The 21,393-nt window shown below is 39.1% G+C and overlaps 1 protein-coding gene across 1 annotated transcript in view; it reads left to right on the forward strand.

Annotated features, from left to right (window-relative positions):
* Positions 1-333: 333 nt before the first annotated feature.
* UCN3 (urocortin 3) overlaps positions 334-21,393 on the forward strand; it is a 78,993-nt gene continuing 57,933 nt past the window's right edge. The window contains exon 1 of the mRNA XM_069762067.1: positions 334-384. The gene's annotated coding sequence lies outside the window, so the exon portion shown is untranslated. The remainder of the gene's footprint in view (positions 385-21,393) is intronic.

Raw genomic sequence — 21,393 nt, forward strand, 5'->3', positions numbered from 1 at the left:
GACTTTTTTTTATTATACATCATATTTCCATTAGCTATAGTCTCTCAAGATGCAATCTATAGATCTTAAGAGACGTCACATGCGTCATGTCCACTCTGACAAACCTGACAACTATCTGAAGGCTATCTCAATGTCTACCAACTTGTCTTTTTCTACAGATTATCGCAAGACACTGCGATCGTTCCATTGCTTTCCACACCGGAGAGGGGAGCGTTTCCATAGAGAAAATATCAGAGCCCCTTCCATAAGAGTGAGGAGGGGGAATGAGAGAGAGAGAGGGAGAGGGGGAGCAGACTTTCAAGTCAGAGGCAAGCTTCCTGATGATTTCTTTATCCTGAGAGGCAGAGAGAAGGGAGCGTCACTCATCAGCACTGCCACATTCAGGTAAGCACACACTGCTACTGACACCTTACCTAAAAGTCTTTATTAAAAGTGGAATAATGTCACTAATAACTTCTTTGTGATGTTGGAGATTTAAGAATAGGGGTGTTGATGTGTCCAGTATCTCTAAGAATGAAGTTATCTTCTTAAATTTATGTTATTTTTTTATTCTCTTTTTGAATGAAAAAGTTAGGAAATAATGGAGCTGTTAAAAAAAAAGGCAGGTTATATTTCAAAAAGTCATTCGGCAAAAGTTAAATATTGTTTCCACAATTAATTGATCTATTGATCGATCATCTCTTCACAGTAAAGAGAAATCTGTTAAATAAATATTCATTTTCAATATTAATTAAATACATGCTAATTTATTAGTTATTGTTAATAAGACATTGTTAGAAGCCAAGGAGAGAGGTGCTCCAACAGACACAGAAGTATTTTTTTTTCTATTCCTAAGAGCAATGCTTTATAGAAAATGTAAGCAACTTGAGTCCCATGTACTCATATCTGTTATCTCAATCATATATATATATATATATATATATATATATATTTATCTGCATTTTTACAGAATGGTACATTAGAGAAAATATTATTAAATCTATTTAATAAAAAAAAGCTGATATCCTATTGAAGCATCGTTAATTTACATGTAATATTATGAATATTATGTTGCATGCTACAAATGAATATTCTTCCTGGTTACTACATATGTTCCCACAAAGTTTATAGCAGTTATCTAATATGTAAAATATCTTATCTAAACTATCAACAAATCAATGAAAAAAATGCTTAAAACACCAAAGTACAGATACGATACATTAGAAAGATTAGATCAGATAAATTGATAATAAATTATAGATAAATAGATGATAAATAACATATATAGATGTATAGATAGATAATGGGTAGATAGATAGATAGATAGATAGATAGATAGATAGATAGATAGATAGATAGATAGATAGATAGATAGATAATGGGTAGATAGATAGATAGATAGATAGATAGATAGATAGATAGATAGATAATGGGTAGATAGATAGATAGATAGATAGATAGATAGATAGATAGATAGATAGATGATAGATAGATAGATAGATAGATAGATAGATAGATAGATAGATAGATAGATAGATAATGGATAGATAGATAGATAGATAGATAGATAGATAGATAATGGGTAGATAGATAGATAGATAGATAGATAATGGGTAGATAGATAGATAGATAGATAGATAGATAGATAGATAGATAGATAGATAGATAGATAGATAGACTGGTATTTACCTATGAGACTTTGTACCCTATACCCATTTGCACTGATTTTTACTCTTTATTTTCTAGATTGATGATAGATAGATAATAGACAGATAGACACATAGATAGTTAGAAAGAAAGATAGATAGGCAGATAATAATAATAGATAGATGATAGATGTATAGATATGGGATAGATAGATAGATAGATAGATATAGGATAGATAGAAGATAGATAGATAGATAGATAGATAGATAGATAGATAGATAGATAGATAGATAGATAGATAGATAGGAAGATAATAGATAGATAGGCATATAATAGATAGATAGATAATAGATAGATTATATAGACAGATATATATATATATATATATATATATATAGATGATAGATAGATAGATAGATAGATAGATAGATAGATAGGCATATAATAGATAGATAGATAGATATAGGATAGATAGATATAAGATAGATAGATAATAGATAGATGATATAGATAGATAGATAGATAGATAGATAGATAGATAGATAGATAGATAGATAGATAGGCATATAATAGATAGATAGGCATATAATAGATAGATAGATAGATATGGGATAGATAGATAGATAGATAGATAGATAGATAGATAGATAGATAGATAGATAGATAGATAGAAGGACTGGTATTTACCTATGAGACGCATATAATAGATATAGGATAGATAGATAGATAGATAGATAGATAGATAGATAGATAGATAGACAGATAGGAGGATAATAGATAGATTATATAGATAGATAGATAGATAGATAGCTAATAGATAGGCATATAATAGATAGATAGATAGATATAGGATAGATAGATATTAGATAGATAGATAGATAGATAGATAGATAGATAGATAGATAGATAGATAGATAGATAGATAGATAATAGATGATATAGACAGATACATAGATAATAGATAGGCATATAATAGATATAGATAGATAGATAGATAGATAGATATTAGATAGATAGATATTAGATAGATAGATAGATAGATATTAGTTAGATAGATTTATTTAAAAAACAAAAGTGAAAAACAGCGCTGATCCGAATAGTATTCCATGCAGGTGCGAGCCTTCAGGTCTCTGACCCACTGGACCGCAACATACAAAACACAGGACTCACACATTTTGGAATTCCCTTATTTCAGGGAGCCTGTGCGGCACCAGCAGTGTAATATCTATTGCACCATGTGAGTCATGAGTGCCTGCATCCAATATACATTGCAGTTGTGCAGGAAAAGTAAAACTACATAACATGAAGCCACAGTTCCTGACAAACAAGTTGACATTTCGTACTAAATGCTGTCAATATCCCTCCCTATTCATGTTTAGATCCAGTGCTTTACAGCCATATATTTTTCAGTTATGTGACAGCATTTGTGTAAAAAACAAAATCCAGCTCACCATACCGACATTCCCAAGAGCTCGGAGCACGGAACCGCTGTGTCAGGGCGTAGACGAACAAGAAAGAGAAGGAGATCCAGCTCAACGAAATAGTGAAAAATCCATAGTTTATTTCACTTAAAATATAGTGAAAGGACAAAACATCAGCATACAAAAAAATATTTTAAAACCAAGGTCAACGCGTTTCCCTTAAGGGTGCTTAGTCAGCGGAAACGCGTTGACCTTGGTTTTAAAATATTTTTTTGTATGCTGATGTTTTGTCCTTTCACTATATTTTAAGTGAAATAAACTATGGATTTTTCACTATTTCGTTGAGCTGGATCTCCTTCTCTTTCTTGACAGCATTTGTGTACATGTAATTTACATTCCCGAAATTACGACTAATTGTAATCCCAGCTATTGGAAGCCATCCTTGTGACTATGTAAATGTGCTAATGAGGAAGCGTTCCTCCTTTCCTATAAAGTGTAAGCTCTTAGTGTAACATTCACTCGCCTCCTTTCTGCCCATCCTCATGTACAAGTGATGCAGTGTATCTATTACCTCCTTGTAGAGAACCACCACAAACATTTCTATACATTATAATAATAGATAGCAGTGAACCCTTTTATGTCTGCCGAGGGGATGGCATCATTATCACAGAAATGTGTAAAATGTTTTCTGTCTTGTCAGAGAAAAGTGCTAAATTCAAGGAAAACTGGCATCAAAGTGTGATTTATAAAATCGTCACTAAAGTTGGGGAAGACTAAGCCTTGCAATTAGATCATGCAAAGCTAAGGATAGAACGCCGTGTTATGAAGCTCGCTCTTTTCTTGTGGAACGTTGTCTTCAAAGCCTGATGATCTACAGAAACACGATTTCTTACACAAAGTTCTAATAATTACTGCATAAACATGTAAGGAGAGATTAGCTAAGCAAAACGCGCCAGACTGTGGCCCAGAACGTGGCAAAACACTGGTGCACATGAAATGGACAGATTTATATGTGTTTTAGACACTTTTACGTGAAACTAGACAGTTTTGAACAGTTTCTAGAAATGGCTAAAAGGAGTTGTAAATGGCTACAAATGGTGCAGTGGTTAGCGGTGTAGCCTTGCAGCGCTGGAGTCCTGGGTTCAAATCCCACCAAGGACAACATCTGCAAAGAGTTTGTATGTTCTCCCCATGTTTGCGTGGGTTTCCTCTGGGCACTCCAGTTTCCTCCCACATTCCAAAGACATGCTGATAGGGAATTTAGATTGTGAGCCCCATCAGGGACAGTGATGATAATGTGTGCAAACTGTAAAGCGCTGCGGAATATGTTAGCGCTATATAAAAATAAAGATTATTATTATTATTATTAAAATGCTAAAGTAGTTATTGAATATTTGCACTTTGCAAGAATTTCCCTACAGACAGATTTCCAACGTGCCAGCAGAATGCTACAGAGCTGGAGGGGTTAAACAGAGTGATGTACCTATATGCCTTTCCCAAGCAATGTTAGGGATGTACATTCAGATATTTAAAGGGATGTTACAATTGCATATTGTTAACATATCGAGTGAAAAATATTATGTTAATTCATTATATAAACGTTGCATTAAAGTGCATACTAGTGACTTAATAAAGTGACAGTGCAAAATTACATAGATCAAATCTTTAACAGTTTTGAGATTTGATATGTGTAATTTTGCACTATCACTTTATTATATTAAGTAATTAGTATGCACTATAATATATATATATATATATATATATATATATATATATATATATATATATACACTGTGGTGGAAATAATAAGTATTCGATCCCTAGCTGATTTTGTAAGTTTGCCCACTGACAAAGATATGAACAGTCCAAAATTTTAAAGGTAGGTTAATTTTAACATTGAGAGATAGAATATCAAAAATAAAATCCAAGCACAGCAGTAAGACTTTTTTTGTAGTTGATGATGAGGTTTGCGCACATGTCAGGAATTTTGGTCCACTCCTCTTTGCAGATCATCTCTAAATCATTAGGATTTTGAGTCTGTCGCTTGGCAACTCGGAGCTTCAACTCCCTCCTTATTTTCTATGGGATTAAGGTCTGGAGACTGGCTAGGCCGCTCCATGACCTTAATGTGCTTCTTTTTGAGCCACTCCTTTGTTGCCTTGGCTGTATGTTTTGGGTTATTGTCTTGCTGGAAGACCTAGCCATGACCCATTTTTAATGTCCTAGCGGAGGGAAGGAGGTTGTTACTCAGGTACATGACTCCATCCATTCTCCCATTGATGCGGTGAAGTATTCCTGTGCCCTTAGCAGAAAAACACTCCCAAAACATAATGTTTCCACATTCATGCCTGAAAGTGGGGACGGTGTTCTTTGGGTCATAGGCAGCATTTCTCTTCCTCCAAACACGGCAAGTCGAGTTAATGCCAAAGACCTCAATTTTTGTCTCATCTCACCACAGCACCTTCTCCCAATTACTCACAGAATCATCCAGGTGTTCATTGGCAAACTTCAGATGGGCCTGCACATGTGCCTTCTTGAGCAGAATGTGTTTCCAATGGTTTTCCTGGTGATTGTGGTCCCAGCTGCCTTGAGATCATTAGCAAGTTCCCCCGTGTAGTTTTAGACTGATCTCTCACTTTCCTCATGATCAAGGATACCCCATGAGGTGAGATTTTTCATGGTGCCCCAGATCAATGTCGATTTACAGTCATTTTGTATTTCTTCTATTTTCTTACTATTGCACTAACAGTTGTCTTCTTCTCACCCAGTGTCTTACTTATGGTTTGGTAGCCCATTCCAACTTTGTGCAGGTCTATGATCTTGTCCCTGACATCCTTATAAAGCTCTTTGGTCTTGCCCATGTTGTAGAGGTTAGAGTCTGACTGATTAATTGAGTCTGTGGAACGGAGTCTTTTATAATGGTGACTATGTAAGACAGCTGTCTTTAATGCAGGTAACAAGTTGATTAGAAGCGTCTAACTGGTCTGTAGGAGCCAGAACTCTTAATGGTTGGTAGGGGATCAAATACTTATTTCTCACTGCAAAACGCAAATAAATTTATATAATTTATATAATATGATTTTCTGGATTGTATTTTTGATATTCTATCTCTCAATGTTAAGATTAACCTACCCTTAAAATTATAGACTGTTCATGTCTTTGTCAGTGGGCAAACTTATAAAATCAGCAAGGGATCAAATATTTATTTCCCCCACTGTATTATCTTGTTAATTAACGTCCCTTCTATTTCTAGATTTATACGTTTAGCGTGTGGTCCTACAGTAAATGATGGTTACCTTTTATGCATACTTGCTGAACTTGTTTAATATGATTCTTTTTAGGTGGAATTAGTGGCCAGGTAAGTCTCCCCGGTGACTTCCCACTCCATGTTGAACCCTATCTTGTCATCAACAGTGTGAAAGGACTTGCAACAAAAAAAAATTTGTGTGCGTCTTTCTAGATCCCCTATAGAATCATTCAATAGATACGATGAGGACAAGAATAAATAAATTGAAAAGTATGACGTTCATGCTGACGCACATGATTGTGCTGGAAAAAGTAGGAGGGATTTTACTGTTACATGTAGCGTGACTCATTTACTAATAATCTCCACCACTTTTCTTACTGGCAAACAGCACTGTCTGATCTGGAATTCTTTTTAGCCAATAAACAGAATTATTGAAGCTCTACCATGTTATTAGAACATTTTAACAATTATAATTTAATGCCAATCCTTGTAATTTGTGAATGTATACAAGCAATTGCTCAGTAATGAAGAACGGTAAGGTCAAAAAGGTCAAAAATCATGAAACTTCTCATTAGAACATAAAGATAATTAGTTGTTAGTAGGGTAATAAATATCTGACTTGTTTAGGAACCCTGGTCACACATAAAGAATTGTTAGGGTTAAGTCATCTGTGTAGATAGAATGGTCCAAATCTTTTTATATCAGGACATGACATGTATCAGTAGAAGTACTAATGCCTGGACAATGCCTGTTTAAAACAAATGATGGAAGTCAATCAATGACATGGTGTGATATTGCACTTGTAAGTTACTGTAATCTTAGGATAATAATGTCTGACTATGTTGCATTAGATATTAACTACTCTGATGCCTACAGACAGCTAATGGGACTATTATATACAGTGGGGAAAATAAGTATTTAATACGCTGCCAGTTTTGCAAGGTTTCCCACCTACAAAGAATGGAGAGGTATCTAATTTTTATTAGGTTCACTTCAACTATGAGAGATAGAATCTTGAAAAAAATCCCGAAAATCACATTGTATGATTTTTACATAATTAATTTGCATTTAGTTGCATGAAATAAGCATTTTATAAAATAGAAAAACAGAACAGAACAGGATTAGGGGGACCTTGCATGCCCTGCAGGATTTTAATCCATGAAGGCGTAACGGTGTTACTAACAGTAATGTTAATGTAATTGAGGCTGTGGTCCCAGCTCTCTTCAGGTCATTGACCAGGTCCTCCCATGTAGTTCTTCGCTGACTCCTGCCCTTTCTCACAATCATCCTTACCACACAAGGAAGACTGACAGCCATCTTCTGTTTCTTACATTTTCTAATAATTGTGCCAACAGTTGTTGCCCTCTCATCAAGCCGCTTAGCTATTGTACTGTAGCCCATCCCAGCCTTGTGCAGGTCTACAACTTTGTCACAGATGTCATTAGACAGCTCTTTGGTCTTGGCCATGGTGGAAAGGTTGGAGTGTGTTTGATTGAGTGTGTAGACAGGTGTCTTTTATACAGGTAATCAGTGCAGAGTAGGAGAGTTTTTTAAAGAAAAACTAACAGGCCTGTGAGAGCCAGAATTCTTGCAGTTTGGTAAGTGATCAAATATTTATTTCTTGCAATAAAATGCAATTTAATTATTTAAAAATCATACAATGTGATTTTCTGTTTTTCATTTTTAGATTCTGTCTTTCACAGTTGAAGTGTACTATGATACAAAAATTACAGACTTCTCCATACTCTATAGGTGGCAAAATCAGCAGTGTATCAAATACTTATTTTTCCCACTGTATGGTTTTGTCAATTATATAGTGACACTGAATAGGAATTTATGAATTTCCATAAACACATTGCTTTTTTTGGACCCTTTGATTTTCTGGTGGTTTGAGGTCATACTGGGAACTATACACTGCACACAATGTGACAGATCGGCAGCCACACCACAAAGTTGGCCTTAGTCTGTATGGTACTCTGTGCAAATTTGTTTTTGGTGCCCTCAGCCCATTAGATACACATATACTCATGGCCGAAAGTGTTGGCAACCTTGAAATTGTTCTGGAAAGTTAAGTATTTCTCCCAGAAAATTATTGTAATTACACATGTTTTGCTATGCACATGCTTAATTATGTTGTGTGTATTGGAACAACACAAAAAAAACAGAGAGAAAAAAGTAAAATTGGACATAATTTCAAAATTGGGCAGAACAAAATTGTTGGCACCTTTCCAAAATTGTGGGTAAACAACTTTGTTTCAAACTCACCTGTGGCAAGTAACAGGTGTGGGCAATATCAAAATGACACCTGAAACAGTATAAAAAGGGGAGAAGTTGACTCAATCTTTATATTGTGTGTCTGTGTGTGCCACACTGGAATACAGAAAGAGAAGACGAGAACTGTCTGAGGACTTGTGAACCAAATTTTTTCCATAAAAATGACACCATAGCTAATCTCCCTGGATGTGAACAGCAGAGAAAATCGATGAAAGGTTGCAACACAGGATATGACAGAAAAACAACTGGCACATCCAAACTAGTGTGAATAGGTGCAATGTCTGTATGCCTGGGTGAATGTGCACACCTCTGTCAGCAAGGCCTACATATGGGTTGGCCGGAATCAAGTGTGAATAGATGTAATTAAAAACCACATGGTGATGGGAGGAGTGCTCAGTCAGTAAGCTAACATAGAAATGACAGAAAAATTACTGGCACATCCAAACTAGTGTGAATAGGTGCATACCAGGAGCAGCTACCTCCATACACAATATACAAAAAAAGGTTGCACTCTATTGTGCCAAAGCATGTCTAATATGGAATACATGAAATATGAATAGCAAAATGGCTTTTGAACATTAGGAAAATATTTGGGAGACGCTTTGCACAGAATTTGATCAAATAGTGTGAGCCCATATTGTATATTGCAACACAGGATAGTTCGAATGGTGGATAAGCAGACCAAATCAAGTTCCAAAGAAATTCAAGCTGTTCAGCAGGCTCAGGGTGTATCAGTGTCAGCGTGAACTATCCAGTGACATTTGAACTAAATGAAATACTTTGGCAGGGGAACCAGGAGGACCCCACTGCTGACACAGAGACATAAAAAAGTTAAACTGAAGTTTGCCAAAATGTAGATGAGTAAGCCAAAATCCTTCTCTGCAAGAGTCTTGTGGACAGAGTAGACAAAGATAGAGCTTTTTGGTAAAGCACATCATTTTACTGTTTACCAAAAACTGAATGAGGCGTACAAAGAAAAGAACACAGTATTTACAATCAAATATGGTGGAGGTTTTGGGGTGATTTTGCTGCCTCTACCACTAGGTGCCTTGACTGTGTGCAAGGCATTATGAAATCTGAAGATTACCAAAGGATTTTGGGTTACAATGTAGTGCCCAGTGTCAGAAAGCTGGGTTTGTGTTCTAGGTTATGCGTGTTCAAGCAGGACAGTGACTCCAAACATACTTCAAGAAGAACCCAGAAATGAATTGAAATAAAGTGCTGGAGAGTTATGAAGTGGCCAGCAATGATTCTGAATCTAAATCCCATTGAACAATCGTGGAGAGATCTTAAAATTACTGTTGGGAGAAGGCACCCTTCAAATACGAGAGACCTGAAGCAGTTTGCAAAAGAAGAGTGGTCCAAAATTCAGGTTGAGAAGTGAAATTATGTCCAATTTGCCTTTTTCTCTCAGTGTTCTAATACACACAAAGGATATAAACATGTGAAAGCAAAACATGTGTAATTGCAATAATTTTCTGGGAGAAATACTTCATTTTCTTGAACAATTTCAAGGGTGCCAACACTTTCGGCCATGACTGTATACTACTCTACACACATATTTTCTTGTGCATTGAATTGATCCCACTTTCATGTATTGTACTAAAAACTCATGTGAATGTAACGGGGGCCAGGGAGATAGTTGTGGCGAGAGCCTGCTGCTGTTCTGGGACACCCTGACGCACCGCTACAGAAACATTAGATTCTTTATGCTGTGTGCTCTGTGCGTGGTACACTTCACCCACCTGTGGGTCAGAAGTCTTCTCAGACTGCAAAGTCCCGATCTGTTTCAGCAACGCACAAATATTCTCAAAGTTCAGATTCATTTTCAGCAAAACTTTACTTAACTCATTCAGATTCCTTACAGACACTGTCCAACAGTCTTCACATGTCACAGATGTTTCACCTTCTAAGCTGTCCATGGTCTTCCATAACAACACATCATCTGGTACCGTGATCTCCGTTCCTGCAGTTTTTTCTGGATAGCCGGTCTAGCTGGTCCATGGTGCTCCCCGTTCACTTTCCCCTTCTTGGGCGAAATTACAGGATTACGCTTCTAATCCTTGCCGGAATAGGTCCCGGGTGTCACGTGAGTTCCCAAAAGCCTAACTGCTGACCACTCCAACTGCCCAGATCACACCAGTCACGAAGACGGCCATGTCACACTTCTAATCTTCTCTGTTCTCTCACTTCTTCCAGAACAATTCTGCTCACCCTTGGCTAACTCCTCCCACTAGCTAGCTTTCAATGGCTGACTCTTCCAATCTTATCTGACATCTAAATCTGAATCTGACTCTATAGTGCCCCCACTGTCCTAAATCGTACATGACCCTTACTGAACACTAAACCTAACTGTATCACTACATATCCCTACCCATCTCTCACACCTAGAACCATATAAAAATTACTTGCACAATATATCAACACAAGTACATTGGTCAGCAGTGCACACTAAAATAGAATAAAATGCTACCACATTACATGGTACACATATTAAAACATATAAATCGTACCCGGTGGTGTGGAATCTGCTGGTACAATTCATGGTCAGCATATATTGCAGCTCCAGGCCAGGGGGAAGAAGCACATATAAGTTACGCCAGCAGTAATGAGCAGAGATTAATTATGTCACTTGTGGGATTGCGCTCTGCTGCCGGCTTGTTACTGCTGATTTGAGCCAGCAACAGAGAGCAGGTTTTAATTGTGCACATCAAATAGTACACAGTGTGCAGGGACTAGCCCAATCCCTGAAATGAGCCTCATTGACTTTGGCTGTCGCTGCCACAGCCTCTGCCCCCTGATGACTCTTTGGATCAGTATCCCAGCATGTACTTAATTCTGAATCTCTGAAACGAAGCCTAGTCAAAAAAGAAAGTGGAAAAAAGAAAAGCAATTAGATAGTGTAGTTAGGGAACGATAGAGTATTTTTAATTCACTTATATAAGAAAATGGTTTAGATTATGGCATTAAATAGATTTAGGATAAAAATGAATTTGGATTTCGGATCACCCTTTTAATTTGAAAATTACTTTTTTCAGTTTCAAATTATTTCAGAGACCATTATGGGTTTTTCTTTCTTTATTAGAAGGGCGACAATAATTTTGTCCACGTGTGTAAGTAGTATCGCTGCGCCTGTAAAAGTTCGAACAATCAAAATACAAAATTCATTAACCCATATGTTAAAAGTTGTAAAAAGAAAATCATCAAAACACTATTAAAGGATTACCATTTAAAAACAAAACATTATAAATTTGGTATTGTTGTAATTGAAATGACTTGAAAAATCATAATGCCATGTAGTTTTCACTGCAAATGAACACTAAAACCAAAACCCACAAAACCATTGCAGATTTAATTTTTTTGTTACATTTTTTTGCAAAACCCAAGCCTTCTTATGGATTTGCCATGGGAAATTTAGAAAGGTATGGCTCTCTGAAAAAGAAGAGGAAAAAATGAGAGCACAAAGCTTTTGTTTCTTAGGCTATGTGCACACGATGCGGATTTAGTGCGGATCCGCAGCGGATTTTTCCACGCAGAAACGCTGCAGATCCGCACTGTGATTTACAGTACAATGTAAATCAATATGAAAAAAAAAAACCTGTGCAGATGGTGAGGAAAAATACGCGCGGAAACGCAGCGGATTTAAAAGAAGTGCATGTCACTTCCTTTGTGAGGATCTGCAGCGTTTCTGCACCCTTCCATTATAGAAATCCGCAGTAGTAAAAACCGCAGAAAATCTGCACCAATTCCGCATAAAAAATGCACAAAATCCGCATAAAATCCGCAGCAAATCTGCACCTGCGGATTCTGCCAGGAGATGCGGATTTTGTGCAGAAAATTCTGCACCCCATTCCGCAACGTGTGCACATAGCCTAAGTCTACCAATGTTAGGCTGGTTTCACATTTGCATTTTTTGCCGCTGCGCTTTAACGCATATAAACGGATGCGTCTTGTTTTCCTAAGTTGAACATTAAAAACGCATGCGTTTTTTTGTATGCGTTTGGCTGCGTTTGATGACGCATGTGTCATTTCGATGCTTGCGTTTTGGTGCGGAAATGCAACATGTAGTAATTTCTAGAGGCTTTTTTTGCCGCAAAAAAACGCATGCGTTCGATTGCGTCAAAAAAAGTATTGCTGTCTATGTAAACGCATGCATTTTTAAGCACATGCGTTTGGTTGCGTTTTTGAACGCATGCGTTTCAATAGAGAAAAACAAGTCTAGACACTGATAAGCCACCCCCCACCATCAAGGTGATAACGGGATCCAAACCCTAACCCTAACCCTAGCCCTAACCCTACCCCTAACCCTAGCCCTAGCCCTAACCCTACCCCTAACCCTAACCCTAGCCCTAGCCATAACCCTGACCCTACCCCTAACCCTAACCATAATGGGAAAATGGAAATAAATACAATTTTTTAATTTTTCCCTAACTAAGGAGTTGATGAAGGGGGTTTGATTTCTATTTATAGTGGGTTTTCTAGTTGATTTTTATGATTGGCAGCTGTCACACACTAAAAGACGCTTTTTATTCCCAAAAATATTTTTTGCGTTACCACATTTTGAGAACTACAATTTTTCCATATTTTGGTCCACAGAGTCATGTCACACGCCCTCTGTAGTCCCATTGGCGGTGTCTGGATCTTGATTTTTCTCTTGTGAAATTTCTCATCGTGCGTACCAAAAGCGCAAACGCAGGAAAAAAGGCATGTAAACGCGTACAAATGCAGCGTTTTTTTAACCGCATGCGGCAACGCATGCGTCTAAAAAACGCAGCGTTTGTACGCATTTACATGTGTTTTTTTCACCACCTGCGGATGCGTTTTAAACGCTGCGTTTTTAAACTCAAATGTGAAACTAGCCTTATTTGGGGATATTATTTCTTCGTATCATATTACAAGTTTAGGTTTTTCTTGTATATTGTGTTGAGTACAGTGTGAATTCTCATCAATAGGGAAGGTCACCAACTTAGAAAATTTGATACAACCAGTATATTGAAGGACAGTGGCTTTATTAGATGTTTTTGTTGTATATATATATACAGGTATCCTGATAATGTACAGTACAACATACAGCTATTTGGAATCTAATTTAATTATTCAAATAAAGTTGTATGAGCAAAGCCTACTCCTTTTGGTCAATGTCCCCCACAGTGGTATTATGCTGCGTGCTGCTGAAAGCTTGTGGACTTTTTAAAACAGATATTTCCATGTATACCCTTATGGTATGAATTAATTTCACATAACAATAGCATATGTTCAATTTAAACTAATGTGTGATCTGAAATATCAAAACAGTGATATCACCTGCAGCTAATTAGAACGTTATACGGACCCGTGGATTTACTGCTGTTAAAAAATTTATATAAGAAAAAATACTTCACAGTATATTCCTGTACAAAAAACACATGGCCGGAGTCAGCAACTGGCAAGTTTGAGCATATACTGGGGCCCACTGAAGACCGGAGGGTACAATGCTGCTCTCTATTCCGTATTTCTTGTGCATTTTCTAACACAAAGGACAGAAGGAGAATCTCCTGGCGCTATATATTTAACCTCTTATTTTACCCAGTCTCAAATTCAGGACCTGGCTTATGGGAGGCAGAAACACTAACAGTGAGCCACAGGCTGAGATGTTGTCTATGAGAGCATTACACTTACATAAAAAAGGGCAGTTTGAAACCAATTCACAGCATTTCGGAAAAAAAACACACAATTGCAATAATGGAACTGGACTCTGTTTCATGCTGCCTGTGCTTCATACAGCTTGAATTAGCTTTCCTGCAATGGTTAAAAAGGTTGTAACTTATTTGCTACTTTGGCACTAACCACGTATTCTTAGAATAAACCATCAATATTGCTGGGAGTTGGACTCTCGACAACCTTGCCAATCAGCAGTGTCCTCTTTATTGATTACACTGCTCTGATTTGTACTTTTAGTTGTGTCTGTACCTGTCTGGCAGATATTCAAAGGAATATGGCAGCCTTTCCACCAGCTATTCATGGGCTGGCGAGAGTTGGACCACCATCAATTTGACATTGATAGCTTATCATAATCTGAAATGTATATCTTAATATACAGCATTATCCTTATTGCTCCTGAACCTAGAGTCATCAAAAGATTAGAAGGATCCTTCAATAAGTTACTATAGCGTCTTCGCAGTGTTTTAACATTTAAAAGGATTGCCCATATTTAAGACCAAAGTCTCCATTAACACTCACATTAACAGTATTAATATTGGTCCATGTCATATTTTCCTTATTCTTTGATAAGCTCATGATCATGAAGTTCCAAATAGCAATTATCTAGCTCTCTTTTAATAGGTCTAGCATCTGTTTGCTTTAGTGGAGCATGTTCATTACAAGTTCATGGTCAGTTCCACACTCTGCTATGTCTTTGAATAGTCTTTAAATAATAAAAAAAAGTTACTTTTCCTGTTGGCGTTGAGTATGCTTATCATTTGAGTTCAGTGATTCATGTCTAGTGATGTCCTCATCTAGATAAATCGCTATGATATATATTTACAAGGGCCCATTCATTATTTGCTATCCTGATCTCTACAACATTTATGAACAAGTCATTCATTTTCACCATTTCCCTTTTTAGCTTTGCTGGTGTTACCTATTTCATCATCTAATATAAAATGGCATGTAAATGTCTGAGCACCCCTGGTCAAAATTACTCTTATTGTGAACAGTTAAGCAACTTGAAGATAAAATGATCTCTAAAAGGCCTAAAGTTAAGGAGGACACATTCCCTTTGTATTTTAGCCAAAAAATATATATATATATTTTTTAATCTTTTACATTTTAAAAATTATAAAAAGGAAAATGGGCAGATGCAAAAGTATGGGTAAACAACTTTGTTTCAAGCATGTGATGCTCGCTCAAACTCACCCATGGCAAGTAACAGGTGTGGTCAATATAAATATCACACCTGAAACCAGATAAAAAGGTGAGATGGTGACTCAACCTTTGCTTTGTGTTTCTGTGTGTGCCACACTAAACATGGTGAACAAGAAGAAGAGAAGAGAGTTGTCTGAGTACTTGAGAACCAAAATTCTTGAAAAATATCAACAATCTCAAGGTATCACTGAATACTTGTTCATTACCAGACACTGACATCTGTTAAAGGTTTGATTGTCTAAACTCTTTTTAGAGGACTGCTAGATAACTTTGATAATTAGAAATGGCTAATTATAAAATGGTTTCAATGTTGTAATAATAGTTATGATAGTAAACGAATTGTAAATTAGCCTTCCCCAGTATTACATTATTCAATGAAGCCAACTAAGCATGCTTTATATTAGTCAATACTGTAAAGTGAAACCTATTTAACATAACTATGCTTAATTGTAACTTAAAGTATTTTTCTCGGGGGTGGCCTTTTCAACAAGATTACTTTTAAGCATATAGTACATACATTACAATACTGCTTAAAAGTTTTAGGCAATTACACAATATTACACAATGTAAAAAAGAAATAAATTTACATCTCAGAATCTATCCTCTGAGTGCCATTACATATTTTCTTTCCCACTTTTCCTAATTTTCCATACAGAAAATTGCCTAAGCTAGGCCAAGGACTGTTCGTGTCTACTTACAGGTCCCAATTAAGATATTACAGCAAATTTTCAAACTTTAAAATTGGCATTCTGTCTACCCGATCAGGAACTCTTCAACCTCATAGATCTTAGAACATGTATTAGACGTAAAATATCTCTCCCCTTAGTTTTATCTAAGGCTATTAATACTCTTTTAAGAAATCCCCATTTGGTTTTAGTGTGGAATATGAAAAATATATACTGTTTTTAATTCAGACACGGAATTTGTTAAGCAAAATCACATAATCAAATGGGAACAAGATGTAAATAAAAACTTTTCTAATAAAGCTTGGCAACAAACCTTTACATTGATGCATTAAAACAATATTAACTCCAATATTCAAGAAAATTATTTTAAACTTCTTGCAAGATGACATCTTACCCCTACTAGACTCAACTCAGCTTTCCTGTCTTATCCAGACACATGTTGGAGAGTAGAGTTGAGCGACCTTGACCTTTTTAGAGTCGAGCCGGGTTTCGCGAAACCCGACTATCTCAAAAGTCGGGTCGAGTGAAATCGGCCGAATATGACGTAAAGTCGGGATCGACCGAAACACGAAATCCAATGCAAGTCAATGGGGCAGCATAGTCGGCAGTGAGTGGGGGCCAGGAAAACACCTAGAGTGCCCATTTTAATGTCAAAACCATCCATTCTTCTTAATGAAGCTTGTCAAGCGTAATTTACCTTATAATAATTGGAAGGCATTTGAAATTGGGGTTCATTTGGCTAAAGTTGTGGTGGGTAGGGCTGGTTCAAGTAATTAGTGGGCCCAGGAAATCTGGACCACGTCACGGCAGTGGAGCAGGGAGAGGTAAGTATTTCAACTTTGCAAGTGCTGTGAACCTGAGCAAGCAGGGGGGGCCCACTCGTTGGCATTGGCACTGGCACAGGGCCCCTCAAAGTACAGCGGTGTGTTTGCACGGCGGGGGCGCCTCCCACCGGCAGCAACACTTTTGCGTACTATGAGAGGCCCTGTGCCAGTGACGTCGCCAACTAGTATTCCTCCCCCCACCTGATGAAGGAACCTGCACTTTCATCTGCACCTTCCTGTTTGTCCCCGTGTAAGGTGGTATGGTATGCGGGAAGGGGGACCTGACTTTCAGCAGGGTCACAATCTTGCAGTGTAGCGTGCACGGGAAATGTTGCGTTATGGGTCAATGTACCAGCAGACTCATCTATCACTGGCTGGGCAATGGGCAGGATGAGGAGGAAACACAGATATAGGCCCAAAGAATAAAGTGGGCTAAATGCAGTTCAAAATTGGTAACACAGGACTAATCAGGGGGCATTGCAGTGGAGGACAACTGGAATGAGAGGCTGACACAGAGAGTAGGCCCAAATCAGTAAGTAGTCGAAATGCAGTTCAAAATTGGCAACAGTAGTAAACAAGCGGCACAGCTTTGTTCAGTGGAGGAGAACAGCAAGGAGTGGCAGACACCGATAGTAGGCCCCAACCCAACTAGTAGGCCAAATGCAGTCTAACATTAACAACTACTTAACGAGAGCCTGAAAATGGAATTTCAGGACAGGAAACCAGGAGAACAGCAAGGAGCGGCAGACACTGTTAGTAGGATCCCAAACCAACTAGTACGCCAAATGCAGTTGTTCCGTTTAACCACAATTTAATGAGAGCCTGAAGATAGAAGTTCAGGAAAGGCAACCTGGAGAACACCTTGGAGTGGAACACACCATCTCTCTACACCCCATACCCAATTTGTAGGTCTAATGCAGCGTAGTTTCCAACAACTACTAAACGAGACCATGATGATCGAAGCATTGGCGAGGAAACCTGGGGAACACCTTGGAGTGGAACACACCATCTCTCTACACCCCATACCCAATTTGTAGGCCTAATGCAGCGTAGTTTCCAACAACTACTAAACGAGAGCATGATGATCGAAGCATTGGCGAGGAAACCTGGGGAGCACCTTGGAGTGGAACACACCATCTCTCTACAGTGGAACACACCATCTCTCTACACCCCATACCCAATTTGTAGGCCTAATGCAGCGTAGTTTCCAACAACTACTAAACGAGAGCCGGAAGATCGAAGCTCAGGAAAGGCAACCTGGAGAACACCTTGGAGTGGAACACACCATCTCTCTACACCCCATACCCAATTTGTAGGCCCAATGCAGCGTAGTTTCCAACAACTACTAAACGAGAGCATGATGATCGAAGCATTGGCGAGGAAACCTGGGGAACACCTTGGAGTGGAACACACCATCTCTCTACACCCCATACCCAATTTGTAGGCCTAATGCAGCGTAGTTTCCAACAACTACTAAACGAGAGCATGATGATCGAAGCATTGGCGAGGAAACCTGGGGAACACCTTGGAGTGGAACACACCATCTCTCTACAGTGGAACACACCATCTCTCTACACCCCATACCCAATTTGTAGGCCTAATGCAGCATAGTTTCCAACAACTACTAAACGAGAGCCGGAAGATCGAAGCTCAGGAAAGGCAACCTGGAGAACACCTTGGAGTGGAACACACCATCTCTCTACACCCCATACCCAATTTGTAGGCCTAATGCAGCGTAGTTTCCAACAACTACTAAACGAGAGCCGGAAGATCGAAGCTCAGGAAAGGCAACCTGGGGAACACCTTGGAGTGGAACACACCATCTCTCTACACCCCATACCCAATTTGTAGGCCCAATGCAGCGTAGTTTCCAACAACTACTAAACGAGAGCATGATGATCGAAGCATTGGCTAGGAAACCTGGGGAACACCTTGGAGTAGAACACACCATCTCTCTACACCCCATACCCAATTTGTAGGCCTAATGCAGCATAGTTTCCAACAACTACTAAACGAGAGCCGGAAGATCGAAGCTCAGGAAAGGCAACCTGGAGAACACCTTGGAGTGGAACACACCATCTCTCTACACCCCATACCCAATTTGTAGGCCTAATGCAGCGTAGTTTCCAACAACTACTAAACGAGAGCCGGAAGATCGAAGCTCAGGAAAGGCAACCTGGGGAACACCTTGGAGTGGAACACACCATCTCTCTACACCCCATACCCAATTTGTAGGCCCAATGCAGCGTAGTTTCCAACAACTACTAAACGAGAGCATGATGATCGAAGCATTGGCGAGGAAACCTGGGGAACACCTTGGAGTGGAACACACCATCTCTCTACAGTGGAACACACCATCTCTCTACACCCCATACCCAATTTGTAGGCCTAATGCAGCGTAGTTTCCAACAACTACTAAACGAGAGCCGGAAGATCGAAGCTCAGGAAAGGCAACCTGGGGAACACCTTGGAGTGGAACACACCATCTCTCTACACCCCATACCCAATTTGTAGGCCCAATGCAGCGTAGTTTCCAACAACTACTAAACGAGAGCATGATGATCGAAGCATTGGCGAGGAAACCTGGGGAACACCTTGGAGTGGAACACACCATCTCTCTACAGTGGAACACACCATCTCTCTACACCCCATACCCAATTTGTAGGCCTAATGCAGCGCAGTTTCCAACAACTACTAAACGAGAGCCGGAAGATCGAAGCTCAGGAAAGGCAACCTGGGGAACACCTTGGAGTGGAACACACCATCTCTCTACACCCCATACCCAATTTGTAGGCCTAATGCAGCGTAGTTTCCAACAACTACTAAACGAGAGCCGGAAGTTCGAAGCTCAGGAAAGGCAACCTGGGGAACACCTTGGAGTGTAACAAACCCTCTCTCTACACCACGGAAGGGCTGATTCTTAGGAAGGAAGGCTGTCGGAAAGAAGCAGGGCGCGTCCGAGGGTGATTATATTCTTATTAGGTATATACTCACCCTCGGACGCGCCCTGCTTCTTTATTTGTAATGAATGTTTATTTGCAATGTGGTTTTGACTTACTCTATTTTTTTGGTAAATAATGATTTTATTATTTTCATTGTTTTGCATCTTCTTGGCAATAATATAAAGAAGACGCGACAGGACAACACTCGGTGGATGCCATATCTGTGTTTAAAATTGAAAAAACCTTTCAGTTAACTACTTGCAGGAGAAAGTTATTGTAGCTGGTGGCCATTTTTAGTACTGTACCAGATTTTTGTTGTATGTGTTTGTTTTTAATGTTAAAATGTCTGCATTTGATATCTCTCCAGTATTTTCTTTTTTATAAGCAAAATACTTATTTTTATATTTTCTGATGTTGGTTCCAGGGGTACACGGGCAGCAGTGGTGTGGTCAGTGGAGGACTAGTGGAAGGAGTGACCGCAGACAGGCATCGAAGGCCTAAAATAATAACACATGGCTGTAGGCAATTTTAAATTGGTTCCAGGGGTACACGGGCAGCAGTGGTGTGGTCAGTGGAGGCCTAGTGGAAGGAGTGACCACAGACAGGCATCGAAGGCCTAAAATAATAACACATGGCTGTAGGCAATTTTAAATTGGTTCCAGGGGTACACGGGCAGCAGTGGTGTGGTCAGTGGAGGCCTAGTGGAAGGAGTGACCGCAGACAGGCATCGAAGGCCTAAAATAATAACACATGGCTGTAGGCAATTTTAAATTGGTTCCAGGGGTACACGGGCAGCAGTGGTGTGGTCAGTGGAGGCCTAGTGGAAGGAGTGACCGCAGACAGGCATCGAAGGCCTAAAATAATAACACATGGCTGTAGGCAATTTTAAATTGGTTCCAGGGGTACACGGGCAGCAGTGGTGTGGTCAGTGGAGGCCTAGTGGAAGGAGTGACCGCAGACAGGCATCGAAGGCCTAAAATAATAACACATGGCTGTAGGCAATTTTAAATTGGTTCCAGGGGTACACGGGCAGCAGTGGTGTGGTCAGTGGAGGCCTAGTGGAAGGAGTGACCGCAGACAGGCATCGAAGGCCTAAAATAATAACACATGGCTGTAGGCAATTTTAAATTGGTTCCAGGGGTACACGGGCAGCAGTGGTGTGGTCAGTGGAGGCCTAGTGGAAGGAGTGACCACAGACAGGCATCGAAGGCCTAACATAACAAAAATGTCAATACAATGGTATTGTCAGTGGCAGGCATTGAAGGATGTCAGCGCATAGACTAAACATTGGTGGAGCTGTGAGATAATTTTGCAAGTGGTAGAGCACTGTTTGAGCTGGGGGGAAACTGTCTTGTGGCCGGCGGTACAGGCCCAGGGCCCCTCATATTACAACGGTGTGTCTGACGTTGGGTGCGCACCACCACCGCCAGAGACACTTTATTGTACTAGGAGGGGCCCAGTGGCAGTGCC

Source organism: Ranitomeya imitator, chromosome 4 (genome assembly GCF_032444005.1).
Source record: "Ranitomeya imitator isolate aRanImi1 chromosome 4, aRanImi1.pri, whole genome shotgun sequence".
Taxonomy (NCBI): Eukaryota; Metazoa; Chordata; class Amphibia; order Anura; family Dendrobatidae; genus Ranitomeya; species Ranitomeya imitator.